The sequence below is a fragment of the Mesoplodon mirus genome (genome assembly GCF_964341445.2).
Source record: "Mesoplodon mirus genome assembly, chromosome: 3".
Taxonomy (NCBI): Eukaryota; Metazoa; Chordata; class Mammalia; order Artiodactyla; family Ziphiidae; genus Mesoplodon; species Mesoplodon mirus.
Window position 1 is genome coordinate 43,056,534 of NC_138978.1, and position 14,029 is coordinate 43,070,562.

The 14,029-nt window shown below is 45.2% G+C and overlaps 1 pseudogene across 1 annotated transcript in view; it reads right to left on the reverse strand.

Moving 5' to 3' along the window:
* The window catches only part of LOC309800769, a 28,647-nt pseudogene extending 14,789 nt beyond the window's left edge, over nt 1-13,858 (reverse strand). Inside the window, exons 1-4 of the transcript in view lie at nt 13,695-13,858; nt 12,326-12,461; nt 11,601-11,834; nt 10,356-10,493 (exon numbers count right to left, since the gene is read on the reverse strand). The product of the transcript in view is annotated as an uncharacterized misc_RNA (transcript). The remainder of the gene's footprint in view (nt 1-10,355; nt 10,494-11,600; nt 11,835-12,325; nt 12,462-13,694) is intronic.
* Between the last annotated feature and the right edge of the window lie 171 nt (nt 13,859-14,029).

Consider the following 14,029-nt stretch of genomic DNA (forward strand, 5'->3'; position numbering starts at 1 on the left):
GCAGTGTAAGCAAGAAATAAACCTCTGTGTGTCAAACCAGTGAGACGAGAGTGGTGTTCAGTGTTTTAGAGACATTATTTTGTTGTATACTCACTGCTGCCCAGTGAAATGGGAACTATTATTAACACCACTTTACAGTGGCAAAAACAGGTTTTCAAACAGGATTGTTTGAAATCACACAGCTGGTAAGTAGCTGAGCGGACACTCAAATTTAGTTTCCTCTGGCTTCACTCATCCTGCTTTGGATCACAATTGGGTTGAAAAGAGATTTACAGAGATTACATCATGGCTTGAAGTCACGTGAGGTATAAGAGGCATAGGTTATATGAGAATCCTGCTGGTGAAGAGTCCCAGCTCCTTTAGGGCTCTATGTATTTATCCACTTCTCATCTACTCATTAAGATTAAATTCCTGGGACCCAGGGTAGCCTGGCAGGGGAGAACATAGTCACTGGCAAAGTAGATGGCTCCTTAGGACAGCCTGGAAAAAGTCCTCCCTCCCCCTTTGCATGACACTCCAAAAGCCTTCCCACCTCCCCCACCTACTCCTTGGCCCTTTGCCAATGCCTAAGCCTTCCCAGCCATGATTCAAGGTTTCCCTCCCACCCCACCCTGAGAAATTAAAAGGGAATAGAAGATCAATATGACATACTTTCCTAGAAGCGAAATCTGATAGCATGAAAGTCTTTCACTCTAGAAAGAAAGTTCAGTCATTCTTTCAATAACTAGTTATTGACTATGTGTCTGGCATTATGCTAGGGATAATACGATGAGCAGAATCAGGCCAACCCCTCCTTTGTGTAGTTTATGGGAAGAATATGAATCTATGAGAGCACAAAGCAAGGGGTGTGTCCAGGAAAGTTCACTGGACAAAAGCAGCAGCATGTGCAAAGGCCCCACAGTGGAAGGCCATAGCATGTTGCCAGGAAACAAAAGACTACAGTGAGTGGAGAGTGAAAAGGAGGGAGCTTTGGGGCAAATGAAGCTGCAGGGTAAACCACATAGGCACCAGTGAACTGTGCTGACATTCCTGGAAAAACACTGGTAGGTTCTAAGCAGAGAGTAGGTTGCATGACATGCTCAGAGTTACATTTGAAAAGGTCTTTCTGGCTTTAGTGTGGAGAACGGATTGGAGGAGGGAGGAAAGGCCAGGTCAGTGGAACTGCAAGCACTTAGAAGTCACTTAAAAACACTCGCTCTGGCCTGCGCCAGGACACACCCTTTGGCAGGACATAGCTGAGGTGAGGACTTGACCTCACACTCAAGCAGCTCTAGGTCTTTCCCTCTGTCCACGTGTGTCTTCGGCCCATCTGCTGCTGCTTTGGGGAGACACCCCTTGGGACTGAGCCTGGTAAATAAACCCGGGCTTTCATAATCGTCTGTTCATTTCTCTAAGCAGCGATCTGCCTTTAGGGGGAAAATAGTACAGGACAATCACCTCCCCCCCACACACCCCCATCACATTTTATTTTTTTAACTTAAAAATCCTAAACCAGTTTTTAAAGAAACATTCTATATTTCCAGCAGAAAAGCCAGGCTACAACTGGGTTTATTCACAGCCAGGACTCCACTTCACACCATAAGTCACTATAGATTTTGTAGTCCCCATTTAAGTAGCAAGTGTAAAAGTGATTCTATCGGCTCTGATGTGGGGAATGTATGACCAGTGAGAGCAGTGGTTTATTCACTATAAAATCCCTACAGCAAGCACTAAAAAAGTTTGACTGAGTGCTTCCCTGGTGGCGCAGTGGTTGAGAGTCCGTCTGCCAATGCAGGGGACACGGGTTTGTGCCCCGGTCCGGGAAGATCCCACATACCGCAGAGCGGCTGGGCCCGTGAGCCATGGCCGCTGAGCCTGCGCGTCCGGAGCTTATGCTCCGCAATGGGAGAGGCCACAACAGTGAGAGGCCCGCGTACCGCAAAAAAAAAAAGTTTGACTGAGACTGACATTACCAAATCAAACATTCCTTTCCTTCTCAACTTGGTTTTCCTGAGGCTAAATGCTACACTTTATAGCTCTCATAATTAAATACAATCTTGATAGGGTCAAATCAATTACAGAAGACAATAACTTCTTGGCTTCTGATTCTCTGAAAAGCAATTTAGTTCTCTTTACCAAATAGGATAACCCTTTAGCCAATGTCTTTATTTAGATCATGCAGTACATTTGTTAGGAACATGGCCAAGAATAGAGCTGAACGGTTAAGTCGCTAGAGACCTGCCTCTAGGTTTTCATAGTAGCGTCAACTATCACAAGTCCACCAAACATACCATCGTGTCTCCAAGAGATTATGGAAAATGTCTTTTTGAAATCCCAACATGAAAAACTTTGTCTGCTGACTCCACCACATATTTGATGCCAAAGAACTTGATTGTTCCATCAATAGATTCTCTTACATCTGTTGAAAATACAGGCAAAAGAGTGAGTCTAACACGACTTGAACCTCATGGTTCCCGTCATTCCCTGTGTCTCTCTCCCAGTATCCACAGTTCATCTTTAAGAAGCTGGGAGTCTCCTTTGATGTTTAAGTGTACAAGGGTGTATGCTTGCACTCCATGAATTTACCCACCTCAAAGGGAGACACCCTCTCCCCCGCCCCTGCTGCCCTCCACCCTGGGCTCCACATCCCTCCAGCCCTGTTGGGGGCTCTCTAGTCTCCCTCCCAGACCAGTGGTTTTAGATGATGTTGTTCCATGGACAACACCCTCTCAATTACCTCATACGCACAGACTCCTCTAGTCAGGGACCAATCCCCTCTTCTTGGACTTAGCCAAACCTGTTACAAAGGAGAGGCCAAGCCCAAATTTTGGTTAATTACAATGTTAATGAGCAGAAAAAGCCCCCAAGGTTTCTTGCCTCACTGATTAATGCTATCCTTTTGCTTGGACTCTGTCTTCTCTCCTTTTCTACTAAAACCCTATTTATTCTTCCTGCTATAGCTGAAACCCAAACTCCTTTAGAAAGCTTGATGTGATGTAGTCCTCTTTTAGGTTCCTCATAAGCATTATACAAAGATTTTAGAGTAAGACACCCATCTAGGTTGACATCTAAATTGTCATAAATAAACCATTTGGTCACTCTGCACCTTGGTTTCCTCACCTGCAAAATCTCATAGGGATGCCCTGAGACCTACATCACACTATAATGTGTTTTGCCCCTGGTTAGGCTCTCAAAAGTGGAAGCAACCATCGGTATGATTTATATCTCTTACTGTAGTAATTAGGCTTGCTTATATTATAGTGTTTATGAATTCATCTTTGCTTCCTCTCCCACTTCCCACCACTCCTCCACTGTGAGTTCCTTGGGAGACAACTTCACTAATTAATCTTAGCTCAGCCTCAGAAAGAGGCTGGGATGGAGAGTGTTCATTCATTCCTAGATAAACTGGAGTTGTCTGGAATTCTGTGCTGTCCAATCCAGAACCCTCTACCTATATGTAGCTAAATATTTATATTCAAATTAATTAATATTAAATTAAGTTAAAATTTTTTTGTGTGTGTGGTATGCTTGCCTCTCACTGTTGTGGCCTCTCCTGTTGTGGAGCACAGGCTCCAGACATGCAGGGTCAGCGGCCATGGCTCATGGGCCCAGCCGCTCCGTGGCATGTGGGATCTTCCCGGACTGGGGCACGAACCCGTGTCCCCTGCATCGGCAGGTGGACTCTCAACCACCACGCCACCAGGGAAGCCCCTTAGTTAAAGTTTTTGTTCCTCAGTTGTACTAGTCACATTTCAAGTGTTCAATAGCCCTATGTGGTAAATAGCTACCATTTTGGACAGCACAGGTTTGGAATATTTCCATCATAGCTGAAAGTTCTATTGGAACACACTAGTCTAAATGCTAAATACAGAGACATATTGTCAAACAACAGCTCAGATTTCCAGCTGCCCACACAGTCCCCACCGATGCTAAACACTGCAGGCAGATGGGGTCACACATAAGATAGTGTATGAAGTGCACCAAAGGCTTAACTCCTCATCACTAAAGGTAAACTGCAGTGGAAGATGCTGAAATCTGCTCTATTGCCCCAGCTTGTGTCCAACTCTTGATATTGCACATTCAAAGTAAGTGATTCATAGTGATAAACGCCTATGTTAAGAAAAAAAGATCTCAAATAAAGAATCTAATGTTATACCTCAAGTAACTAGAAAAAGAAGAACAAAATAAGCCCAAAGTTATTATAAGGAAGGAAATAACAAAGATTAGAGCAGAAATAAATGAAATAGAGACTAGAAATGCAATAGAAAAATCAACAAAACTGAGAGTTGGCTTTTTGAAAAGATAACAGAATTGACAAATCTTTAGCTAGGATAACTAAGAAAAAGGGGGAGAAGACTCAAATAAATAACATCATAAGTGAAAGAGGAAACATTACAACAGATACTTCACTGGTGAATTCTACCAAATATTTAAAGAAGAATTACTACCAATCCTTCTCAAACTCTTCCCAAAAATCAAAGAGAAAGGGACACTTCCAGACTCATTTTTCAAAGCTTGCTTTACTCTAATACCAGGGCCAGATGAGGTCACTACAATAACAGAATATTACAGGCTGATATCCCTGATGAACATAAATGCAAAAATCCTCAACAAAATACTAGCAAACCAAATTCAAAAGCACATTAAAAGGATCATACACCACGATCAAGTGGGATTTATCCCTGGGATGCAAGGATGATCCAATATATGCAAATTAATAAAAGTGATCCATCACATTAACAAAATAAAGGATAAAAATTATATGATTATCTCAATAGGTGCAGGAAAAGCATTTGACTAAATTCAACACCCTTTCATGATAAAAGAAAACCTCTTGGGCTTCCCTGGTGGCACAGTGGTTGAGAGTCTGCCTGCTGATGCAGGGGACATGGGTTCGTGCCCTGGTCCGGGAAGATCCCACATGCCACGGAGCGGCTAGGCCCATGAGCATGGCCACTGAGCCTGCACGTCCGGAGCCTGTGCTCCACAACAGGAGAGGCCACAACAGTGAGAGGCCTATGTACCGTAAAAATAAAAAATAATAATAAATAAATTTTAAAAAACCTCTCAACAAATCAAGTCTAGATAAAAATGTACCTCAACATACTTTTGTGATAAAAATTCTCAACAAGTTAGGTATAAATGAAATGCAACTCAAAAAATCAGGTAAAGATGGAATGTATTGTACCTTAACGTAATAAAGACCTTGAACTTAGCCCACAGCTAACAGAAGTATTCAACAGTGAAAAGCTCAAAGCTTTTCCTCTAAGATTAGGAACAAGACAGGGATGTCCACTGTCACCACTTCTACTCAACATAGTACTGGAGTCCTAGCCAGAGCAACTAGACAGGAAAAAGAAAAGACATCCAAATCAGAAAGGAAGAAGTAAAATGCCTCTGTTTGCAGATAACATGATCTTATATATGGAAAACCCTAAAGACGCCACCAAAAAATTGTTAGAATAATAGATGCATTTTGTAGAGTTTCAGGTTACAAAGTCAACATACAAAAATCCGTTGTATTTCTCGACACTAAAAACGAACTATCTGAAAAAATTAATTAAGAAAAAATCCCATTTATAATAGTGTCAAAAAGAATAAAATACTTAGGAATAAACTTAACCAAGGACGTGAAAGATCTGTACACTGGAAACTATAAAACGTTGACAGAAGAAATTGAAGAAGACACAAATGGGAAAATATGCCCTGTTAATAGATTGGAAGAATTAATATTGTTAAAATGTCCATACTACCCAAAGCAGTCTCTAGATGAAATGCAATTGCTATAAAAATTCTAATGGCATTTTTCACAGAAATTTTAAAAATCCTAAAATTCATATGGAACCACAAAAGAGCCCAAATAGTTAAAGTTTTGTTCTTGAGCAAGAAGAACAAAACTGGAGGTATCACATGTCCTGATTTCAAACCATACTACAAAGCTATAGTAATGAAAACAGTGTGGTATTGGCATTAAAACAGACACCGAAAACAATGGAACAGAATAGGGAGCCCAGAAGTAAACCCACACATATACAGTCAATTAATTTTTGACAAACACCAAGAACACAAGTGGGGGAAGGATAGTCTCTTCAACAGACAGTGTTTGGAAAATTGGATATTCACATGCAAAAGAGTGAAATTGGACCCTTATCTTACATCATGTCCCTCCCAAATCAATTCAAAATTGGTTAAAGCCTTAAAGGAAAGATTTAAAATTGTAAAACTCTAGAAGAAAACAGAGACAATCTCCTTGACATTTGTCTTGGCAATTTTTGAATCTTCTTGCCAAAAGCACAGGCAATGAAAGCAAAAATAAATAATCAGGATTGTATCAAAACTATTATATCCATTAAAGGGTTAATATACAAAAGACATAAGGAAACCTTACAACCCAATAGCAAAAAACAAACCAAAAAAAAAACCAAAAACAAAACCTAAAAACCCCACAAAAACCCAATTTAAAAATGGGCAAAAGACCTCAATAGACATTTCCTTCCCCCCTCCCCCCCAAAATAGGCAAAGTACTGAATAGACATTTTTCCAAAAAGGACATACAAAGGCCGACAGGTTTATGAAAAGATCCTCAACATCACTAATTGGAGAAATGCAAATCAAAACCACAATGAGATATCACATTACACCTGGTGGGATGTCTATTATCAAAAAGACATGAGATGGTGTTGTTGAAGATGTTGAGGATATACACCGTTAGTGGGAATGTAAATTGGTACAACCATTATGGAAAACAGTGTTGAGGTACCTCAAAAAATTAAAATTAGAGCTCCCATGTGACCTAGCAATCCTACTTCGGGTATATATCTGAAGGAAACAAAATCAGTATCTCAAAAAGATATCTGCACTCCCGTGTTCCCTGCAGCATTATTCACAATAGCCAAGATATGGAAACAACCTAAGTGTCCACCAGTGGGTGAATGGGTAAAGAAAATGTGATATATAGATACACACACACACAGACACACACACACACACGGGAATATTGTTCTTCAAGAAAGAAGGAACTCCTACCATTTGTGACAACATGGGTGAACTTGAAGGGCATTATGTTCAGTGTAATAAGCCATACAGAGAAAGACAAGTACCATATGCTATCACTTGTATGTGGAACCAAAAAGAAGTTGAACTCATAGAAATAGAGAATAGAATGGCAGTTCCCAGAGACTGGGGGCTGGAGGAAATGGAGAGAGGTTTGTCAAGGCTACACACTTTCAGTTGTAAGATGCATGAGTTCTGAGTGTCTAACATAAAGTATGATGACTATAGCTAATAATACTGTGTTGTATACCTGAAGTTTGCTAAGAGAGTAGATATTAAGCGTTCTCACCAAAACAAAAGGGTAACTATGTGAGGTGATAGATGTGTTAATTAACTTGATTGTGGGACTAATTTCACAATTTATATGTATATGAAATCATTGCGCTGTACACTTTAAATATAGTACAAGTTTATTTGTCAATTATACATCAATAAAGTTGGGTGGGGGGAAAAGTACGACTAATTCTTGCAAGTCCACAGCCCCACAGAATCTGTAAAGGAAGCAATAACGCGGGCTTACACAAAGCGACTTCTTAAATGCAGCAGACTGAATACTTCCTTTCCATGTCAAGGGCTAATGAAACACACACATGAATCTCTCCATCCTCCGGACTCACATCTTACTTAAAGTCAGGATAGTCATGGGCGTTCACCAGGCATTTTACACTTGACTACCTCATACAGCTGCTAGTCCTCATAACAGTCTCGAAGGCTGCAGGATTATTTTTACTAGATTAGAAAAGAGAGACTTGGAGAGGGAAAAGCAATTTGCCAAGGCCACACAGTAAGATGAGGAATAGAGAATCAAACCCAGGTTTGCCTGACTCCAAATGCCTGGCTCTTTTCTCTGGCTCCAGTTCTAGCTGAAACTTCCTGTGGGAAGGGCTCTGATCTCCACCTTCTTCAGAACAAAGACAGTTGTAACCTGGAACTAGGAGGTGCAAATTCCTGGAGTTTAGCACAGATAGCACGTGTCTGTCTTTGTCCGATATCCACTTGCAAAATGATAACAAGCTGTTGTAGACAGATGGACTGAGAGTCTCTGAGATTCAGAGAGAATGTGTGCTGTCAAAGGGTAGAGAGGGTCAAAAAAAGACATCCACACAGAGATCTATAATTTGAGAGATTTATAGAAAGTCAGCATTTCAAGGAGTTTCAGAATATTTCAGTGAGATAGTTGGTGTCCCAAAAGTTTCAGAGAGATACAGAAAACTATAGATATTTGCATATTTCAGAGATATATTGGGAGACTTGATCAGAGAATGTGAAAAAAAAAATCAGAGCAAGATTGAAAGACTTTTCTGACACAATGGCTCCTATGTGCCAGGAATGTCTCAGAGAACTTTTGACATATTATTGCAATTGAAAAGCCCCGCGAATCCCTCATCTATCTACAGATATTGTGTGTGGAAGTTTAGCTCTGATTATAACATGGGTGTGGAAACCTACTGGTTTCTCTGCCCAGAGGGACGGTGAAATGGAAGATGCTAAAATTTGTCCTATGTCTTCCCCCTGTGGCCATCCATTGTACTGCACATTCTGAAAAGTAGGATCTTTCAGGGCCCCAGTCCCAGACCTGCCAGGGTCCAAATTACCTGCTCTACAAGTCTAGGCCTTAAAAGAGAATTCACACATGAATATCTCCCTTCTCTGAATTCCTGTCTCAATTTAAATAGTTATAGTTGTGTGCATTCATCCTGCTTTTGACACTTAACCACCAACAGAGCATTTCCCATGGATCCAGTAGTGAGCAAAGTGTTTTCTATTCTCTCCTTTAATATTCACAACAAGCAAGCCAGGTATCCTGAGCACTTGCCTACAGTCACACAGTTAATAAGCTGAAGTGTTGTCATTCACACCTACCTCTGTCTTACTTCAAGTCCCTCATTCTTTTCTCTGTTTCCACCTCTAATCTCTCAGCTGAATTCCCTTAAAGGAAGGCAACCAGACTCCCCTTTATTTCTGCCAGTCACAGGCCAAGCACAGGGTTGGATAGACAGTATAAACTTGGTGAATGCTGATACTTTAAAACTAATTGATGGACTTCCCTGGTGGTGCAGTGGTTAAGAATCCGCCTGCCAGTGCAGGGGACAGGTGTTTGAGCCCTGGTCCGGGAAGATCCCACGTGCTGCGGAGCAACTAAGCCTGTGTGCCACAACTACTGAGCCTGTGCTCTAGAGCCCGCGAGCCACAACTACTGAAACCTGCAACAAGAGAAGCCACCTCAATGAGAAACCCGTGCACCACAACGAAGAGTAGACCCCGCTCACCACAACTAGAGAAAAGCCTGCGTGCAGCAATGAAGACCCAACACAGCCAAAATTAAATAAATATTTTTAAAAAACAAAAACTAATTGATGATTGATTGATTGATCATTTATTGATCATTATTGATCAATGCCTAATTGGGGTCAGTGACTGCTTAGAAAGCCAGATGGTTTTCCTGAAAACTAACAGGCTCGGTGAGGCTACTGAGATATGATATACCTCCATTTGCTGCATGATACAAAGGCAATTTTTTTCCCATCCCATTTGCTGCCATCAGGATACAGAGGAGCCAGGAGCCCTACAGAAGTGGGTAAACTTCAAGATATAATTCCTGCAGAAAAAGGAGAGAAGGGATGAATGCCACAGACTAGCCAGAGCAGAGTCTTGGCCTCACACAATGGAGTCTAACAGAGCAAACATTACACACCTTACAAGGGGCAAATCTCTCCCTTGGTGAGACTCCCTCTCTCCAGTTGTTGAGACACGATGCCGACAGCTCCTTACAGGTGATCAGGCTTCTAGCTGCAGAATAAAATCCAGGTGGGGGGGGCCTGGTCTAGCCTGGCAGGTAGTGAGCCCCAGCCAGGGTTTGGAGCAGTGGGAGTGGTCTGGAGAGCCTCCCAAAGCCCTGTGCTGGAGGAGGTCCAGCTTAGACATCAGGAGACTGCGCTCAAGTCTCGCTCCGACACACACTTGCCTTGGACAGAGACTGGAACTCGCTGAGCCTCAGTTTTCTCACATGAAAAATAGGACTGTAACTTGCTTTCCATGAAAAGAGAAGTAGCGCTTTCTGACCTCAGAGCCTACACTTTTAGCTGTGCCACCACACCCCATCAAACATAAACACCAATGTCCTTTGTCTGAGGTTTGAACTCAGCCCGGATTCTCCAACGCCATCTCTGGTTCCAGACAGAAAACTGGAGGCTGGAAGAACCTGAAATGGAACGTCACACAGCTTGAAGGATTGGCTTCCCTGGCTCTGGGGTCAGAGACCTGTCTGTGCTAGCAACACTCCAGCCATCACACTGTATTCTAAGACTTGTGTAAAGACAGACCATGAGGTCCTCAAGAGGGATTGGATCTGGTTTCTCTCCGAGTACCCGGTGCTTTCTGCACACACAGCAGGTGTCTGCTGGATGCTTCTTGAGGGAATTGTGAGGAAGGAGCCCAAGCTCTACCATTTCCGAGAAGCCCTGGGGCAAGATGATGAAGAGGAAAGAGGACTAACCTTGTAGCTGGAAACCTTGGGTGCCCATCTCAGCCCTGCCATAACTCACTCCGTGGCCTCGGAAAACTTGCTGACTTCTCAGAGCTTCTGTTCCTTCAACTGTGAAGTGGGGATAATGCCTCTTATTCCCAAGTACCACGCAGGGTTTGTGGGTGAAGATAGGAAGAGAAGGGTGTGCTATTTAGACTATGAGGTGTGGCATGGCTGGGACTCCTAATGCCCCCCCACCCCCAGCATCCATTCTTCTCTGTTAATGAGTAAAAAAACCCAGAATCTTGACAGGGCATAGGCCACCCCAAATAATGATAGCATTTCCTGTCTTTCCCTGTAGCTAGGTGTGATCGCATGACTAAGTTCTGGGCAACAGGATATTAGCAGAAGTGTTGTGTGCCATTTCCAGGAAATGTACACTGGAATATAGAGGCAATGGTTGGAATACAGAGGCAATGGCTGGAATTCCATTTCAAACAATGAGATGGAAGATGGTAGAACAGCAAGAAAAAAGGAGTTGAGGTCTCTTAAAAAATTATGAACTGCCTTACCGGTCCTGTTTTTTGTACCTCTAGACATGAACGTGAAAAAAACTTTCTTATTTAAGCAACTTTTAAGTTGCATGTATATCACAGCCAAACTTAAGCCTAGCTGATATAGGTGGTGTGGCTAGTGACAACTGGCATGGTTTTGAGTTTTTGAGTTTATGAAGAGCTTGCATGGGAAAGGAAGAAACTGATGTAATATGCGTTCATTCATTTATTTGATGAAAATGTAATGAGGATCTACGGTGTGCCAGTCCCTGTGCCATATGCTAGAGACAGAAGTGAACCCGATAAAGCCCCTGCTTTCCAGGAGTCCCCCACTAGCAGGGGGAACAGACAAGCAATTATAGCACAGTTGGTAGGAGTTATAATGGAGGGAGGGACAGGCGACCGTGGGTACCAAGTAACCCAGGATCCGGAAAAGGACATGGCGGGGGTGGGGACGGGCCGGTGGAAGGAGCATGAGCCCTGGTCCCAGGCTCTGCCTCTAGTTGCTAATCCCAGGATCCTCTGAATCTCCTTGGCTTGTTTCTCACGTGAGGCGGCAGAGAACTCGCCACCTGTTTAGTCTCTCCCCAGCAAGATCCGGATGCTCGCTGGCGAGCGCTCCAGAGCCTTGCTTGGGTGGCTTCAGGCTCTGCTTTCTGAGGAGGACGTGGCAAGGTGGGTGGCAGTGGCTCAGGCAGGAAGCCGTCCCCCGACCCCACTTGGGGCCTCTTGGGGCTCTGGAATTTGTCAGGACCAAGGACATCTCCAGGGGCCTGAGCGCTCTAGGTGAAGACCAGGGCAGAGTCCCACAGAGCCATCTCGCCACACAGAGCACAGTGCCAGTGACAGCGCTCGTGATAGAGCAGCCCTGCGCCAGCCGAGGGCTCTGTGCCTTGCACACACTCCTCAGGCTTTATACCTCAGGATGCCCCTGCGAGGTGAACTTCGTTATCCCCTCTCCACATACAAGGGCACAGAGGCTGAGAGCACAACTCATGAGTACCAGGGCCGGGCCGGGTCCAGGGGTGCCTGGCCTAAAGCTATGGACTCGAGCCCTCACTCTTCTCCCATTTTTCAATCACAGCTCCAGCTGGATCCCACTTCCCCCAGGACTCCTAGAACCGAAAGGCTAGAGGAGACCAGGTCAATAATTTGCTTTGTAGCACTTTAGCACTCCAAGGTCATTACAAGCGATTCCAGACATCTCGTTTCACAGGTGAGGAAAGGCGCTTGCAGTGATGTGTGCCACGTGCATCCATGCATTAGGGGTCACCACTGTGCTGGTGGCAGAAGCAAAGCTCTCCGGCTCCCGGGCCACACCTGTTTCCTCTGTGCCACTGCTGCCTTCTGTCACTCGGGCTCTGCTGTTTGCTCTTGGATTGAGCTCCGGTTCCTCATAAAAGTGACGTCTGCAGAGAAGACAGCCAATGTCAGGCACTCACTACCCTCCCGCGGTCCTTTCCCTGAATCCTCGGGAAGCCCCCAGGCTGCTTGGGGTCTTAGCTCACAGGGACCCATCAGAGCCACTGCCGCCCTAGCTGCGGACACAGCCAGGAAGAGCCCAGTGTGGTCAGTGCTGTGAAGGAGAGCACATGGCCCCCAGCCTGGGCACCAGGAAAGGCAGCAAAGAGCAGCCAGAGGAGAGGAGGGGAGGCAAGAAATGATCTCTTGGTCAGTGGCCCCCCAGCAGCAGCAGGACAGGCAAGGGCAGTGCAGCCAGGGCCTTAAACACCCTAGTCTCGTGTGCCGGAGCAGGAACCCTCTGTGCAGCCTCCCGACGGGCGCTGTCCAGCTTCCATGCTCCAGACCTTGGCCTAACCCTCTGCTGGTGTCACTCCCCCTTTTGAGATGTCCCCAGCCTAGACCATTGTTTTCCTTGAGTCACCAGGCCCTTGGACACACATAAAATTCTGCCATAGACCCTCTGACACTCTTCTCTCTTGGCTTCACTAGAGGCTGAAAGGAGCCGCCTCCTCACCCTGTAGATGGGGAAGAAGAGGGGTCGCTGGGTCACTCCAACAACTTTTTGCAAAGCACTTGCCATGGGGCTCTAATGCAGTTCTAAGAAAGTTTCGGCTGGTCCAAGGAGTGTCCTCCAGCCAAAAATGCCCATTATGTAAACCACATGTCCTGCAGGAAAGAGCATGTACGGTATCAGCTGGGCTCAGTCACTGGCTGAGAGCAGCCAGGCAAGTGAGATTTCAGGGCGAGTGTTCAATACCTACAGGGTCAGCTGGGGCAGCAGGGGCCCTGGGCTTAGCCATTGCCACGGCCTCTGTGGCATGGCTCCCTGAGTGTCCTAACTCACTTTTAGAATTGGAGTAAGGGTACTAGGCACCTGTTATATTGTCCTCACCCATTCGACCTCAGACAAAACTGAGACAGAAAATGTCCTGGGCTTCCCTGGGGGCTCAGTGGTTGAGAGTCCACCTGCTGATGCTGGGGACACAGGTTCGTGCCCCGGTCCGGGAAGATCCCACATGCCGCGGAGCAGCTGGGCCCGTGAGCCATGGCTACTGAGCCTGCGCGTCCGGAGCCTGTGCTCCGCAATGGGAGAGGCCACAACAGTGAGAGGCCCGCGTACCGCAAAAAAAAAAAAAAAAAAAAAGAAACCCCGACTCCAGGCCCAGCTCTGCCTTTACTTCCCTGCATCCCTTTCCTCCCTGGGCCTCAGTTGCTCCTCCACACAAGCAGGAGCTCGAGCACCTTGACTCTGAAGTCCCCCCGGTCCAGGCTGCCAAGACTCTGCTCCTTCCTTTCTGCTCTCCCTCCTGTTCCTGTTCTTCTCCGGGGTGGGAGTGTGCATGCGTGCACATGTGTACACGTGCATGTGTGTGTGAGTGTGCAAGTGTGTGTGTAGTGGGGTCAGAGAAAGGGAGAGAGGCCTGCAGAAGATGGAGCTGGCAGTAAGGGGAAAAGGCAGGCCAGGACTATATGTGCCAATGGGGCTCAGAGCTTTCTCGTTGGCCGGTGGCGC